Genomic DNA, 18550 nt, shown 5'->3' on the forward strand with positions numbered 1-18550 from the left:
GGAAATTTGGAAGTTCCTTGAGCTATTTGTAACACCCCAAAAGTCCCTAAGATTATGTATCAGACTTTGAAAAGAAAAACATTTAGAAACTAGAAAAATCTTCATAGAAAGACACAAATAATGAGTTATCCTTAATCTTAGTGACTCAATGGATAAGACTTCCTGAGTGCTTAGACAAAAGTATTGGGGGACTGATTTTCCTCCAATGATAATAACTGTCGATAACGAGTCATTTTCAATCACAACAAGTTGTCTCAACACAATTTAAGTGAATTTCCCCAAAGTCCTAAAAATTGATTATTTTCATCCCAATGGAAACAACTCCAAACAATGATATATTTTCAGTGCTGACAATCTATGGTTAGTTCCTTGAGAAATTCTATAAAAGTCCTAAAATTTAAAGTTTGTTCCCAGTGATCATGACTCTTGAAAATGACGAGTCATGTGTCACAGTGAGCCATTCTGACCACCTATCATCAAGAGGCTCAAAAGCAACCTGCTCACAATGATTCAAATGATGAGTCATTGCAAGAGGCAAGGAGTCATCCTGAGACCCATCCATCATGACTCAAAATTTTTTAAATACATTAACTCATGGATATAATAATTTTTTCCTTAGTTTTTAACCTTTTTCCACGATGTGTAGGTCACTAAAATCTATATATATGAGATTCTAAGATTATTTTTCCTGTAATCTCTTAAGAACAAGTCTAAAACAAGCCCATAACAAGATCAAGCAAGCTAGGGTTCTAAATAAAGAATATCTGTTAAGTTCTCCTTGTCAAGTATTTATCTTTGCTCAGGTCTGCAAGATTCAGTGATGAATTCCTTTCATCCTTCCCTAAGTAATTCAATTATATGATTAATTATGTTAAAGCAAATTTTTTACCCCAATTCTATTCACGTTATGGTATTTATGTAAAGTTAGAGTTTTAATGAAATATTTATTATGCATATTATTCTATCTTATTTTGAGGATGAGCAGTTGACTTCTAGGATCAGGTCCCTAGATGTTTAAGGCTAAAGTACAGTTGGCACGCATTTTCACAATATTGTCCTCTTGTGTGACAAACTGCATAGGTGTTGCATGTACTATTTAGGAAACATAGTCCAATTATATTTTAACCCTAATCATCACTCTTCTATAAAAGGAAAAATATTCTTCTCTATTAAGTAGTTTTTGAAAAGACGGAAAGATGAAAAGTGAAAGAAAGGCAAAAACTCAATTTCAAAAATTCTCAAGTTCTTAATTCTTGTGAGTTAAAATTGCAAATGTTCTTGAGTCCAGATTGATTCTGTAATTGAATTACCTATTCTATAAGAGTAGTGATCTTTTCTTTTTGTTTTGAGATAGCCTTAGGTAGAGTTTTCAAAGCTTGAAACTTGTTTGAGTTAACCAGTGTTGAGGAGTCATGGCAGAGTTGTCAAGTTGAGATTGTCATATATTTACTTAAAGTAGGAGGATCCTAAAGTTAGGTTCAAGTTTGAGTCTATAATCAAGAGGTTAATTATAGTAAACTTTTGATGTGCTTGTGAGGGTAGGTCGTGGTTTTTCCTCTCTTGAGCAAGGAGGTTTCCATGTTAAATCTTGTGTTATTTACATTTCTTGCACTGTGTTGTGTTCCTGGTTGGTTTACTATTTTATTACCTATGACTGATTTTAAAGGACCTGGTCCTTAATTGTTTGGTGTAACCCTCAAGGTTCCAACAATTGGTATCAGAGCGGATTTACTCTAAAAGGTTCACACCTTGGGAATTTTAGCTAGCATGGTTCCTCCACCTAACCAAGAAGAAGGGAAATCTATGACTAGGCTACCTAGATTTAATGGGTAGTATTATGGGTGGTGGAAAACTAGGATAGTTGACTTTATTATGGCTGAGGATAGTGAGATGATGGACATAATTCTTGATGGTCCTGATGTTCATGTTAGAGAAGTCTAAGAAGAAGAAGTTACAAGAATGGTTGTCAAAAGCAGGAGGGAGTTCAATGCCAAGAAACTGCTAGTGTGTGGTACTGGACCTAATGAATATAATAGGATCTCAACCTATTAAAATTCCAAGGAGATTTGGGATTGCTTGAGTACTGCTCATGAAGGTACCACTGATGTGAAGGATTCAAAATTAGAAATGTTGAGTACTTAGTATGAAACCTTCACAATGAAAGAAGGAGAAACAATACAAGAAATACATACAAGATTCACTTCTGTCACAAATGAGCTTCACTACTTGGAAGAAGCGATTTCTTTATATTAGCAGGTGAGAAAGATTCTTGGTATTCTTCCTAAGTCCTGAGAAAGAAAAGTGGATGTGATAACTGAAGCAAGAACCTGAAGACCCTCGCTATGGATGAACTGATTGGAGATCTAAAAACCCATGAGCTCAAGTACCAGCAAGGGCTGGAGAAGAATGAAATAAAAAGGGAAAATGCTTGACATTGAAGGCTTCAAAACATGGTTAAGTAGAAGAGTACATTGATGATGGGCTTCACAAATATGGAATTCCTGAGCATTTTATTAAAGACTATCCAATGCATAAATTGGATTATCAGGAGTATCTCAGGACTAGAGGTGACAAGGGAAAGAACAGGGACCAGGTCCCTAAAAATTGAAGAAGGAAGCAGTAGCTGAGTATGCAGTAAGGCAAGCTATAACAGTATGGAGAGATTCTTCCAGTGAATCTGATAAAGATGAGAAGTCAAGAAATACTTCTATGCTAGCTACGAAAAATAGTCCAGTTCTCTATGATAACGTGTTTATATTCATGGAAAACACAAAAGATAAAGAAGAAAAAGAGGTAACTCTCTCTGGTATGGAGGAAAACCTATATAACTATACTTCTAGAAAGATAAAAAGGCTTGCAAGTGTGTTGATAGACTCAGTATGTGAACTAGATGGTGAGAATAATTCCTTACAGGAGAAAGTAGAGAATCAAAAGCATGAGTTAATTGCCTGAACTCTTCAGATATTTGAAACTAAAGAAATGGCCACTAAATTGATATCTAAAAATCTGAGTGGTATGAGTCAACTGAAGAGGGCAAATGATTTGGATGGTAAAGGGAAGAAAGAATCTGTAAGGCTTTAAATTGATTTTGAGGAAAGGTTGAGGGATTCTCAAAAACACCTTATGTATGCAGTCTACAAGAATAAATAGTTAGAAAAGGACCTGGTCTGTTTAAAAGAAGATCTTAATAAATCTCTTAAATGGACTGCATCTTCACAGATCCTTTCTAATTTAACCAGTCAAGGTGGAAATAATGGCAAGAGGATTAGTTATGAATGAGAATCACAGAATCTTGGGTCAAAAGGAAAAGTTGCTCATGATTCTAGAAACAAGGTTCACAAACCTTTATGTACTCATTATAGAAGAGATGGAAACCTGAAGGAAAGATGTCAGTATTGTCTTAAACCTAAAATAAGTAGTACAAAATACATTCAACAAGGGAATTCACATCCTAAGGGTTCCAAACTCTTGAAAAGTGTGGAAAGGAATTCTCTACCTAGATGGTCCAAGATGGATTTGATCACACCATTTTCCTCCCACTAGGAATTCAAACTTAAGTGGGTTCCCACATCCAACTTATGATCATTATTCTAGGTAGGAGAAAGGGGATTGCAGTTAGGAATATGTTATTGATAGTATGTTTTCTAAGCTCAGTATTAGAAGATCTGACTGGATTCTCTCACTAAAGACACTTTAAGGTGGAAGTGTTTTATTTTGAAATAGCTGATTTCAAGAAACCCGATCCTAATGGAATTCATCTTAAAGAAAGAACTTGCGATAGTATAAGTTAAGTAAAGTTTGGGACCTAGTTCTCAGACCTATTTAATTAAGCAAGTTGAGACTGAGCTTGATCAAAATACCTTGACTTAATATTTGAGGCTTTGTCAATCCTCAAAATTGGTTATGTTAAAGAGACAGGTATCTATGATAAAGTAGGAGCATGTTAATCTTAACTCAGTTCCACATCATTGTAGGTATAAACTTATGGGAACAACTTAGAAGGAGAATAGTTAAAGCAAACACAAGTATATTATTCAATTAAAAAGAAAGGGACCTGGTCCAATCTCTCAGGTTATCACCAAAATAATGTTGCTTAAAAATACACTAAATTCTTATTTAAAAAGGACACATTTATTCTCTATATGAACAAAAGTTGTCAATTCAATTTAAATGTGAAAAGTCACACCGTTGTCCTCAGACGCTTCTATTCAAAAAGGGTATCCCTTAAGCGTCAAAAGGCCACCTCTTTCATTATAAATTCAAATCCTTTTATTTCATTCTCCTATCAATTAACTTAGACCATCATTCTAAATTGTTTCCTTTCTTAATCTAAACTAGTCCTTTTCCTTTCCTTTCTAAAAAATTCAAAATGTCTAAAACTCTATCATCTTCAAACTCTATGAAATAATTATACTTTGACCATCCTTAAAAGTCAAAAAGAGATTCGTCAATTTGAAGGACCTCTTTCCTTAAATAAAATAGAGTCCTCCAATGTTTGTCAAATCCATGTCCCCTCTAAAAAAATAAAAGGTACTAAAATTTAGAAAACTTACAAGTACATGGTCCCCCTACCCCTTTTGAGTCAAACCCTATATTTGACCAACTAGTTGATGAAGAGATTCCTGTAAGTAAATTTAATCCACTCAATAGTACAAATTGGGCATCTGAGAATTTACTCTTGCTTGCAAATGAATTCTTAAAAAGTTTAGTATGTGCATAGGAGCAAATAGGAGGAGAAAAGAATGATTTGTCAAAGGATAGGGAGTCTATATTACCTCCAAATGAGGAAGATTAAGAGGATGAGGATGAACAACCTCTTATTTGGAAAATGAATATACTAAAGGATGGTAAAGACAAAAGAAAACTAATTGAAACTGGTGTACGAGTTGGAAGATCCAATTCTACTAGGTGGTCTAAAATGAAATTGCTAGCAGATGATATAAAGGAAAATAAGACTTCAACCATAAAAACAAGAAGGTTTAAGAAAATCACTATAATAAAGGGGAAAGAAAATATTGATGTTATAGAGCTTGAAAGAGAAGAGGATATTGATTTAGAGGTTGCTGCAGCAACTGAGGAAAGGAAAGAGAAAATAATATTTGTGAGAAGACCAGGTCCTTCAGTTCAAAGTCTTATAGCCGTGCAGGAAAGGAGAAGAAACATATTACTGTCAAAGGAAAGAAAGCCTCTAAGGGACCTGGTCCCAAGAAAATAAAAATGATGAAAAGAAGGATCCAAGTAATAAGCCCAAAAGAATAAAAAAGGAGGAACAAAAGAAAGAAATATCTAAATAAAGAAGGATTGAAAGCCCGAAAACACAAAAGGTATTGTTAGGGAGAGTGTTTGATCCTAATATCTATAAGAAACCTGAGATGGTGGAGTTGGTAGAGTATGTCAGGCACCAAGGATGGATAAATCTATTTAAGGAAGCTGCATCAGTGGTTTTTGAAAATAAAGTTAGAGAATTTTATTACTCAATATATTTCTCAGAAGATGGATTAATTCTATCTGCATAGGTGTAAGGAAATGAAATAAGATTGGATAAAGAAACCTTGGGAGGAATTTTGAATGTGCCTATTATGTGTGTATGGATTGTTGTGAAGCAACAACCAATAACTAAGTTCATGATTAAAGCCTCAAAAGTGGGTGGTACTTCGATAGTTGAGGTTAAAAAGAAATTTCTCACAAGTGAGTTCCAGTTGGTATTTGAATTTACGAACAAGGTTCTCTAGCCTAGATTAGAAAAGAGGACCATTGCATCTAGTATTGACTTGTTCTTAATAGAATGTTTAAGTTTGAATTAATAAGCTTACTTACTCTTAAGATTGAGCATATGAGAAAAGTGATTTATGATAAAGAAGGGAAATATGGGATGTCATATGGGTACTTCCTAAACAAAGTGTTTAAACATGCTAGTGTAATATGGACAAAGGGAACTCCTGGAATAGTCAAACAAAAGTTCAGCATGACAACCTTCGTGGAGAATTAATGTATTCAAGGGAAACTAGGAATTGTATACCAAGTATTAGAACTTTTGGTTGGACAAGAAAGTTTAACCAAAGAAATAGAGGAGCTGAGGATTGTGTTAGCATCAAAGGACATAGAAATAGTGCACCTGAAACTATAGAATCAGAAGTTGTCCTTAAAGGGACCTGGTGACACTGAATAACTTATAGTAGAAAATGCAAAGATCAAGGGTAAGGTTGCAGAATTAATTGGTGAGGTTCAACGGATCAATGGAGAAGTAAAGACCCTCACTAAACAGTTGTTGGATGCTCATGATGCTAAGACTGCTAGAATAGATATGTTGCTAAAATCACTCTCCTCTAAGCCCCTTCTACTTGAGTTCTAATGTGTCAATTTCCTGTGGCAATCTTTGTGGTGGCCTTTACAAATAATTATTTAATTTTATTTTTGGTATATTATAATGGTGCTATCAATGAATTAATTTTTTCTTATGTGCTTCATTTGTTTCTTTTATTTTAAAGTTATTCTTCATGTTAGTGTTGCCTCAGTGCCCATGAGTTAACTAACCTATGCTAATTTTACTCTTTGTTAACTGTTATTCCTTTTTAATAATGCCAAAAGGGGCAATACTGACATCATGTGTTAAGGACTAGGTGTGTGTTTTTAAGGATTGTACTGATGATGTTAGGGACCAGTACCAAGTACAACACATGTATGCTGATGTGTTTGAGTCTGGAAGCATAATGACAGGGGGGTATGTAAATGCACTAAATAATCAATGGTGCATGATGGCCGAAGAAATTAGTTGAAGCTTGATAGCAATTGAAAACAAGGGACTAGGTACCTAAGTTGTGAAGCATGGTGTTTCATGATAAGGTAGACATTCATCTTTAGTAGTGGAAATAACATTTGATTAAATGTGATGAATAAGCATAAGCATTGATGCTTAAAACTCTGTGATTGTCTTGTCATCATCAAAAATAGGGAAAATTGTTGTATCTTGTTTTGATATGACTTCAAGGGTCAAGGTTCCTTGATGTTCAAGGCTACAGTACAACTGGCACGCGTTTGCGCAGTCTTGTTCTCTTATGTAACAAACTGCACAGGTGTTTCTTGTACTATTGAGGACACCTGGTCCAATTATATTTCACCCCTAATCATCACTCATCTATAAAAGAAAAATAATGCTTCTCTATCAAGTAGTTTTTCAAAAGATGAAAAGCTGAAAAGTGAAACAAAGGAAAAAACTCAATTTCAACATTCATCAAGTTCTTAATTCTTGTGAGTTAAAACTGCAAATTTTCTTGAGTCAAGTTTGAGTCCATAAATGAATTACTCATTCTATAAGATTAATGATCTTTTCATTTTTGTTTTTGAGTTCCTTAGGTAGAGTCTTTCTCATGATTTATGTTTTGGTCTCCAATTATATTTTTAAGCTACTTTTATGCTATCAGATTCAGTTTTAATTTATTGCATTATATGTATATGTATGACTTGCATACTAATACGCTCCATTATATTGACTGCATCTTGAACAACATTATTTAGGTGATGCTGATCCAGGTTCTCAGACTTGAGATTACTGTTAGATGTTTAGTAACATCTACACTTCAGATGTTTGGTAAGCTCTACCGTCATTCATAGATGCAGATTCTTGTTCTAGTTATCTAGATAGTTTAGATTTTTCTTTTTTCTTTTTTATAAAGCCTACAAGTCCTTGTCTCAAGTTTATTTCACGTTTTATTAGTAGAGGCTTCATTAGACAACTGTTAGATTTTTTATGTCATTTAAACATGCTCAAGTTTATTAGTAAATTTTCTTTGTCTTATTATATATATGATCTTTCAAAGTACTCCATTGTAGACCTATTATTTTATTTATCTTTGTTTGGTGTACCAAGTACCCATTTGGTCCACATATGATGACTAGATCATGGTCGCGACTAGGGGGTAGTTCGGGTTGTGACACTATTATTTAATGTCACAATCTGAATTCACGAGTCATGATGGAATCTACTTTATCCCACCAGTAAGTAAGCAAAACCTTATCCCAAAATGACAAGTAATGGGATAATTGGTAAAAATTAGGATAAATACCAAAATCACGCAAGTAATTAGGTTACAAGCCATAAAGCATAAGAATAATAGCATATTTAAAGATAAAAAAGGAAAAGAGTAACAATATCCCACGATCTAGTAAGGTCGGTACAAGAGCCTTTAGCAAAAGAATAAGAGTACCATTAGTGTCAACTATAAAATAGTCTAAAAATAGAAAGACCATCCAAAACAGAAGAAGGAGAGAAAGCCAACTCCGACTCCCAAAGCTCACCTTGTCTCTAAACTCTGATCGGCACTAACACAACGTCAATTACGGCAGCTAGTACTGGGATCTACACTAGAAAAGTATATAGAAATATAGTATGAGGACCAAAGCAATAGGTACTCAATTGGTGTCATTAGTCGACTAAGCTAAATCACAATATAAATATAATAAGATTCAAGATAATAAGTTAAGGCCTTATTTGTTTGCACTTAATAGAGGTCTGAATCTGAATAATTCAGACATCATACGATTAGATGCATTTGTTTTAAATAAAATATTGTCACTTATTCGGTATTAATTGATCCAATTCAGTCAGATCTGTGGACAAGTCTAAAACTTATTATCCTAAAAAAAACAATGCTTTCTTTTCCAAAACACAAACATTTAAACTTTATTTCTTCCACAACCCTTATATTACTAACATTGATTTCATTCACAATTCCGTTACCACTATCTTTCTCTTTGGAGGAATAACACTGCATAGTCTATGATTTTGATTACATTCAATGAAGAGACTTTTCTTAAATGTGAATTAACATACACTAAAGATAAAGATTACCATGGTTAATTATGATTTCTTACTTTGATTATCTTAACTTTTACTATTTGTTATATTTTTTTGAGAAAGTTTGATGGAATATTTACTTTTTTCTAATGAAATTTTGGGGAGTTGGATGCATTTTTGGGATCGTCTGATAGCTGGCTAGAATTATGCAGATATGAGTAATCCAATTACTAGTTATATATATATAGTTACGTGGTAATTATGTAGGTATTGATTATGTAACTATAAATTATCCAAGTATTAGTTATGTGTGTTTTTAAAATTCAAACGAAATATTACATTGATTAAACATGGATAACTTATTTTTTAAGTATCTATCAAACTTGGTATAACTTATACAGAAATTAATACATGAACATGTTATTTCTCCACTAGCTACTAAACAACCCCTTAAAAATTGTTATCGAATACATATTAAATAGTTTATATTTTTTTATTTTATGTGATCTCGCTATGTTGTTTTGATATTTTTTGAACATAATGCTGATGTGTATTCAACTAATATTGTTTAAATTTTATATTTAATAATTCTTTAAATTGTACAATTTAGATCTTAAGAAAACAAATAGTCTAAGTCATTCAGAGTTCAAATATAGAGACAACGTCTTAATTATTCAGATGTGAATTCAAATTCTGACATCATAATCTTAATAAAAACAAATGTAGCCTAAGTCAGGAGAAAAGGGAAAAGCTATAATAATACTCCAAATACTAAAAGTAACAAGTGAAGAAATAGCATTAAACAGAATGTAACTATCTATATTATAACTAGACCCCATAAGCGCCGGAGATGAAAATGAAAGTAAATAATCAAATCTGATCCCCCATAAGCCCGGTGGATGTAATCAAAAAGAAATAATAACAGTAGATATTCCAACCATCCAAATCTTGAAACTGTAACCATGGATCTTTCCATACCATAAACTCTAGAGACAAACCAGTTCCATTACCATCATAATTAATGTCACGACCTGAGGCTACCTCCTTGTCGTAACATGATGCTTAAGGCCATAAGAAATCCGAAGTTAACCCATGATCTGGCACAAGCTATAAATACTAAAATGAATGTAGCAAAATACTATGCAGAAGTCATTTAATAATGTTTAAATAGTAAGTAAAAAACAAAAGAGTCTGAAACACATCACTTAAAACATAACTAACTATCTGATCATCTGAATGCCTCTAAACATGATAAATTGTTGGGATAGGTCCCCATCTAACTCTGACTACTGAAATAAACATGAACTGAAATACTAGAGAGCATGATAAATAGAATAATTAGTCCTCAACTGATGAGGACTACTAATGCTGCAACAGAGTGGAACATATTCTATCTAAGTACGATCGGGGAACTAAGCATCCAAACCTATGTTATAAGACAACATAGTACAAAAGAGAGTATGTAGTTAATACTTAAAAGGTACTGGTATATAAGAAAAAGACTACCTGATATGAGTATATGCTAAATATGAATGTCGAATATAAGACCAAGTATAAACATGTACTGAAATGATATGAATAACTTAGTTATGGATGCTTGGTAATGCAAACCTATACTAATATAATATAAATACTAAACTGAAATTGTGGGAGCTATCACATAACTGATGTAATCCAATCTAAGTTAATTGGCGTTCAATTTATAACCCTAGTTGGAAGGGTATCAGTGCCTTACAATGGTTACCAACATCTGCTATGTGGATCCACTAACATGATGTCCCGAAGGACTAGGGTGTTAGTACTCTACTAGCGAGTGACCCCTAAGAGAGTGACAGTTCTTAGCTAGTGGGTTACCACTCATAAACTACCTTGCCTATGTAGTTTTGGAACATAGAGACTTTTACTAAAGGTCCCATTTCTCTACTGGTGGGTAATTCTTCTACCCTTGGTTCGCTCGGTGCTAAGTCCTACTCCCAACTGAACTGACTCTGATACTGGTAAAAGGCTTAACCTAATTGATTCTGACATATGATCAAAATGATAGTATTCTAAATTAATGATACAAGTATTCTTTGAATGACTTGAAACTTGATATATATGACATATATGAATATCTAAATATTGATGTTCATACCCTAGTAGCAATATCTAATACAAATATTGAGCAACCCATGGTATGGAAAATCATGAAGAACACCCAAATGAATAACTAATCATGATGTAGACATTTGTATTATCAAACATATAGAAACACAATTATCATGAGGGAATATATTTTCATGGAGGAACTTAAGATTTTAACTGAATAAATTATGAAATTCTTACTTCTTATAGAATCCTAGATAAAAAAGGGATTAAATTTAAAGAAATTTAGAGATCTTTGAGACTCAATTGGTGAAAATATTCCATTGATGAATATCCCACATACCCGAAGTAGAAGCCTTGAAGAAATTTTCTTGAGAATTGGACTCACTTAAAGAACCCTAGTTTGTTCTTGAGAGAGAAAGGAATGGCCTCTTTGATTCCTTTTGGGTGAAATTGATAATCGTTTTATTAATTGGGGCTTTGGGGCCTTTTATACCACCCCTTGTGAAGTCACAACGATGTGGTTTTATCTTTTAAGAGAGTGAGAAAAACCTAAAAGTCCTTAGAAAAATATGTAGGAAAACACATTCCCAGTCTTTATGACTCACCTTACGACTCATTACGAGTGGATATGAGTTGTGGTTTGAGTCATAACTTAGGATCTTGGGATTCTAGATACATTTTTCTATGACTATGACTTGCCTCATAACAGCTCATTATGACTAATTACTAGTCATTGGGTGAAGTCGAAGTCTGCGACTTGATTCATGGATCCTTTGCTGGTCAGGCTACGAGTCCACATAATGACTCATAAGTTCTGAATACAAGTCGCGTGTTGGACTCGTAACCCTTGGAAGGGATTCTTTGTTTTATATTTCTATGACTATGACTCACTCGTGATGACTCATCACGACTGGTTATGGCTCATCTCCCGAGTCATAGTCATAGCAATGTATCATGTCCTTAGGGGAAACTTTACTCAACTCTTTACCATAACATCAAATTAAGGCAAGACTTGAAGAATTTAAAAGCTAACTTTGTGGCCTATCTTTTAAGAGGTTAAGAGCATGAAACATTTGGGTATTATAATATCTTCCTCTTGCGATCATTCATCCTTAAATAAAACTAACTAAGCTGGGACAGTAAGAAGACAGAGATCATGCACGTAACACATAGAAGTTGAGTCATGACTAAATATCTGAAATGTGAAAACATAATGCATGGACTGAACTGAACTCATAAATGCATGCTATGACATGAGGATGGTTATATAGCTGAGATAGAAAATGAGGGAATTAATCTAAGAAACTATTACCTCAAGCTAAATCTAAATTTGTAGAGAAGAGATAGGGATACTTGGCCCGCATATCGGCTTTCGCTTCCCAAGTAACTTCCTTAATGGAATAATTTCTCCATGAAACCTTAACAAAGGCAACTTATTTATTCCTTAACATACGAACTTGATAGTGAAGAATCTCGACTAGGATTTCTTTATAGGAGAGGCGATCTTTCACTCCTGCATTCTCTAAAGGAATGACTGAAGTTGGATGAAAAATGCATTTTCTTAGCATAACATGAAACATTAGGTGCAATGATGCTAACTCTTTGGGAACTCTAACTCATAGGCTACTTTCCTAAAATGGCTCACAACCTTATATGGGCCAACATAATAGGGACTAAACTTCCCTTTCTTACGAAACCTTTTCATCCCTTTAATGGGAAAAATTTTCAAATACATAAAGTCACTTACAACAAATTTAATCTCTTTTATCCTTATATCTGCATAGAATTTCTAATGGCTATGGGTTTTATTTAGCCTTCCACGAATGAATTTAACTTTATTGTTGCCTCACGTACAGAGTTCGGCCCTATCAAAAAAGCCTCACTAACTTTAAACTATCCAATAGGAGATTTATAACTTTTATCATACAAAGACTAAAATAGAGCTATCTAGATACTGTGGTGATAGTTGTTATTCTAGGCAAACTCAATCAAAGGCGAGTGATCATCCCAACTACCCTTGAAATTGATAAAACAATCCCTCAACCTGTCCTTTAAGGTATGAATAGTCCTTTCTACCTGACTATCTATCTGCAGGTGAAAATTCGTATTGAGATAAACTTAGGTACTAAAACCCTTCTCAAAAGCCTTGAGAAAAAAGAAGTAAACTGAGTACCTCTATCTGAAATAATGGTCAACAAAACCCCATAAAACCTTACCAACTCCCAAATATAGAGTCTAGCATAATCTCAGCTAAATATAAATTATGAACTGGAAAAAAATTAGTTGATTAGGTCATCCTATCCACGATGACCCAAATCAAATCATGCTGATGACACATATAAGGTAACCCTGTAACAAAATCTATATTCACCACTTCTCACTTCCAAGTGGGGATACTAAACTCCTAAAGTGTACCACTAAGTCTCTAATGTTCAACCTTAATCTACTGACAATTCAAACACTTAACTATGCAATCGGCAATATCCTTCTTCATACCATTCCACCAAAAGATTTTCTACAAATCGTGGTACATCTTAGTGGCTCTTGGGTGAATTAAATATTCGGAGCCATAAGGCTCGGATAGTATCAACTATATCAAATCATCCATATTTGGAACACAGAACCTTCTCTGATAATAAAGAACACCATCTTCCCCTTGGGAGAAAACCTCAACCTTCTGATCCTGAATTGCCTTTTTTAACTTAAGCAAAATGGGGTATCTAGCTTGATTTTCCTTCACCTCAGAAACCAATGAAGATTTTGAACCAATTTGAACCCAGAAACTACCTTTGGATGAATCAACCAACCAAACACCCAATCTATCTAGATGATGAACCTCGTGAACTAACTCCTTCTTATCATCCTGAATATGGACAACACTTTCAATAGATAACTTGTTAAAGGCATCAACCATAACATTGGCCTTACCTAGGTGATACAACATACTCATATCATAGTCTTTCAATAATTTAAGTCATCATCTTTTACATAGGTCTTTCTATGTAAACACATATTGAAAACTCATCTGATTAGTAAAAATATCTACATAGATATCATAGAGGTAATGCCTCTAAACCTTTAAAGAAAAAATAACTGCTTCTAACTCAAGATCATGAGTTGGGTAGTTCTTCTCATGGAGTTTGAGTTTTCTAAAGGCATAGGCTACTACCTTACCTCACTGCATCAAGACACACTTAAGTCCAACCCTTGAAGCATCACAATAAAATACAAACCTATCTAAACCTTTGGGTAGAATCAATACCAAAGCCAAAGTGAGTTGAGTCTTCAACTCCTAAAACTTTTCTCAAAGGAATCTGACCACTGAAACTTGACTTTCTTTGGATTAAGTATGGGCATGGGAGAGGCAATAGAAGAAATCCGTCAATAAAACTTTTGTAGTAACTAGCTAAACCCAGAAAACTTCTAATATCTAATAGAGAGATAGGTCTGGGCAAGTTTTTTACTTCTTTAGTCTATAAGGAATCAACTCGAATAACATCATTAGAAAGAATGTGACCAAGGAAATCTAGAGATATCAACCTAAATTCATACTTACTGAATTTGTCAAATAGTTAATGATTCTTAAGGGTCTACAAAACAATCCTCAAACTGTCTGCATGATCACTTTCAATAGGGGAATAGATAATGATATCATCTATGAAGACTATCATGAATATGTCTAAGTAATGCTTGAACACTATGTTCAATAAGTACATAAAATATATTGGAGAAGTCATTAGTCCAAAAGACATAACTACAAATTCAAAGTGACCATATCGAGTTTTGTAGGTTGTATTGGAATGTCACTTTCTCTGACCTAAGCTAATGATAGTTGAATATAAGGTCAATATTAGAGAAATAATTTACTCCTTGAAGTTTGTCAAATAATTCTTCATTCCTAGGGAGAGGCTACTTATTCTTTAGTGTGACTTTTTTCAACTAACAATAGTCAAAGCACATTCTAAGAGAACCGTTTTCTTGTGCATGAAGAGAATAGGAGAACCCCACAGGGAAACACTAGGCCTGATGAAGCCGTTATCTTGGAGATCTTTCAATTTTTCATTCAATTCCCTAATCTTAGCTGGAGCTATTCTGTATGGCATAATTGAAATAGATTGTGTATCTAAGGTGATTTATTCTGAAGTTGATTTCCTTTTTGTGAGGAATCTGGTAAAATCTTTAGGGAACATTTCTAGAAACTTATGCACTACAGGAACTAACTCAAGACTTAGAGTTTTAGAATTTGAGTCCTTGACTCAAATAAGATGATAGATACAACCTTTGGAGATTATTTTTCTTCCCTTAAGCTAAGAGACGAATTGACCTATAGGCACTGAACTACTAACCCTTCATTCTATGACTATCTCATTAGAAAACTGAGACTGGATGACTCTATTTCAATGATCAATTGAGAAATATAAAGAATGGATCCAATCCATGCAAAGAATAACATCTAAATTGGTCATCTCTAATTCTACGAGATGAACTGAAGTAACTTTCTAAGATACTATGACCGGGAAATTTCTGTAAACCCATCTAGCTATAATAGAACTGTCGATTGGAGTAGACACTGAGAAAGGCTATGCAAGAATTTCTAGGTTGACATTAAAGTTTACTATTATATAAGGAGTCACGCAGGACAATGTGGCTCCGGGATCTAATAATGTATAAACAAAAAGGTGGAAGACTTCTAACATATCCGCTACCACGTTAGGAGAACCATCCTGTTCCTGTTAAGTATGAAGGGTATAGAGTCAATTCTAATGCTGGCCACTAGTTTTACTAGAAGTGGCACCCTACTGAGTTAGGCAAATAGTTGATGCTACTGAAGAACTAGCCTGACCCTGTAGACAAAAATTTTCACCCTTCTGAGCTACCAATGATCAATCTCTAATTCTATCGTCTGGCTTGCCATATCAAAAAGAAACATAATTGTTATCCAGGCACTTACCCTTGTGGTTCTTACTATAATTCTTGCATATGGTGTTAGTACGACTGCTATTCACGCTACCCTAGGACTTAAAGATTGCTGCTCTATCCCGATTATCCTATCTAAACTTAGGTACTGGAGCACTAGTAGAAGATGGCGTCAGGTCTGAAGATTTTAGGTAAAACTGAGAATGATTCCCACCATCTGACCTTTGTTAAGATTAGTTGAAGCAACCAGTTCTAACCCTCTTATTCTCCTTTTCTGTTTCTTTAAGCTTCTCCTCCTTAATCTGTTAAGCATGAAACATTAATCTTGAAGTTCCATCTCCTTAATCAGCATTGCAGTCATGTAATCCATAACCAAGTCCTCAAAAACTCTAGACAAAAACTAACTTATTCAAGACCTAGAATAAGACATCATAGTTGGAGCATACCTTGCTAACTAGGTGAACTTGAGTGAATACTCATTCACACTCATGCTACCCTGCTTCATATTATTGAACTACTATACCTTGTCCTCTCTCAATTTGAAAGGGAAGAACTTGTCCAATAAAGAAGTAGCAATCTCATCCTACTCTACTACTTCAGGACCTTTATCTTGCTTCCACTACTTAAGTAAGTATGAGCCACCCGTTGCAATTGATAAGAAGATAAGTCATCACTCTTTCAAAAAGTGACACCCATGATATATGTCACCTTCTACACATCATCTAAGAACTCTTAGGAGTCCTTTTTATACTTGGATACAGAGAGCGTTGGAGGATTCATTCGAGTGAAGTCCCATATTCTGGCTACTGTTATGCTCACCATAGGGTTGGTTAGGGCAATGGACTGCTATTTATTCTAGGCAGCCATAGACTAGGTCGAAACTATGAAAGAGGACCTAAGTTTGACATGGGATACCTACTCATTTAGAGGGCCTTTGGGGATAGGTGGTGTGGGTTAGTCCCTATTTCTTTTTTCATTAGCCCTTCTAGGTGGCATTTTTGATAAACGGTAGAGAATGAGTTATAAAAGAAGTTTAGCAAAGCTAATGCCCCATTACACGACACTAATACTAAAAAAAGTAAAACTTTGCTAAAATAACTCGTAGCATTACACCCATACGTGTGGAGCGCTTCACACCCATGAACCAGACTCTACATAATACAACTTTCAGATACCCTAGGAGACTTTAAACCTTGTGATCTAATACTAAGTTTTTCATGACCCGAGATTACCCCTAGTCATAATGATCTAGAACAATTTGTAAATTATGAAAGGAAGGTAACAAAATATTGTGAGGAAGTCATTTAATAAAATTTTAAATAGTTTTCAAAAACAAAGAAGTCTAGAACACATCACTAAAAACATAAATAACACAGTCTGACCGTCTGAAAGCCTCTAAACATGATGAGTTATTGGGATAGGTCCCCAACTAACTCTAACTATTAAAATAAACATGAACTAAAATACTGGAGAGCAGGATAAATAGTATAGTTAGTCCTCAATTGATAAGGACTCAACCATGTTATAGCTGAGTGGCATACGATCTATCTAAGTACGATCGGGGAATTGAGCATCTGAACCTATGTTACAATAAAATATATCACAAAAGAGAGTATGTGGTATGTACTTTGAATGTACTAGTATGTAGATGAAGACTACCTGATAGGAGTATATACTAAATATGAATGCATGGACATAAATGTTAAATGCAAGATCAAATATAAACATGTATTGAAAGTATCTGAATAACTGAATAACTGATTTATGGAAGTCATATAATTCAAACCTATACAGATATAATATGATACTAAACTAAAATTTTTGGATCTATCATATAACTTTTATGCCCAAATCCAAGCTAAATGAGGTCTGATATGAGGTGGTTTAATGCACATTAATGTAACTTATTTAGCCTTGTTTTGAGGGAAACTTGTGTTCTTAAGGTGTTAAAAATGACATAAATAAGCATCTAAGTGTTTAAGTATGTGAATACAATTTTTAAGCTGTCTTTCAAACAAGTTTGTACTTAATTAAGTCACTTTGAGTTCAAACGAGAAAACTAGTGTTACTAGCTTAAGCTAGGTATTTGTCTAGTCTATCTCGATGGATTCTAATGATTTAATGAGTTACTAAGGTTATTATTGTGTAATTATTTGTGTAAAAACTTTTTTATTGTGTTCAAAGTGCATTTGAATCAAGCCAAGAATCAAAACAATAACTTAAAGATCAACATTGGCAAACCTAGTCTTAGCTCGAGTTTCTAGCGCACCGTTCTTGATATTGTGTTGTTTTGAGATTTAATCCGTGGTGTATTATGATATAGGGTGATTTATGAGTTCATTTTTAGGATATATGAATGATACAAAATCTGTAAATTAAGTGGAAACAACACCACAAGGCTTGGGATGGAAAGAGAAAAGCTGAGACAAAGTAAATGTCAAAAGTGCAATTCCAATGAGCCCACACAAATTAGGGGCATTGCGCACCTCTTACCCTTGGAATAATAAATTTGGAGTTATTATCTCTCCATTGTACTGATCAATCCGATGTATCACTCTCCCCATAGTCTGGACCAATGCAGCACAGGGCTTACTCCCACACCAGCCAAAATTCTCCTACTATAATACAACACTTGTACTCGTTTGTATTGACTTTTTGATGTTTTCGGACTTGGAGAGTGGATTATCAACCCTTATTTTAGTTTTTGTTTATATTTAATTTATATTTTTAATTTATTATATCATGTATTCA

Source organism: Capsicum annuum, chromosome 10, assembly GCF_002878395.1.
Source record: "Capsicum annuum cultivar UCD-10X-F1 chromosome 10, UCD10Xv1.1, whole genome shotgun sequence".
NCBI lineage: Eukaryota > Viridiplantae > Streptophyta > Magnoliopsida > Solanales > Solanaceae > Capsicum > Capsicum annuum.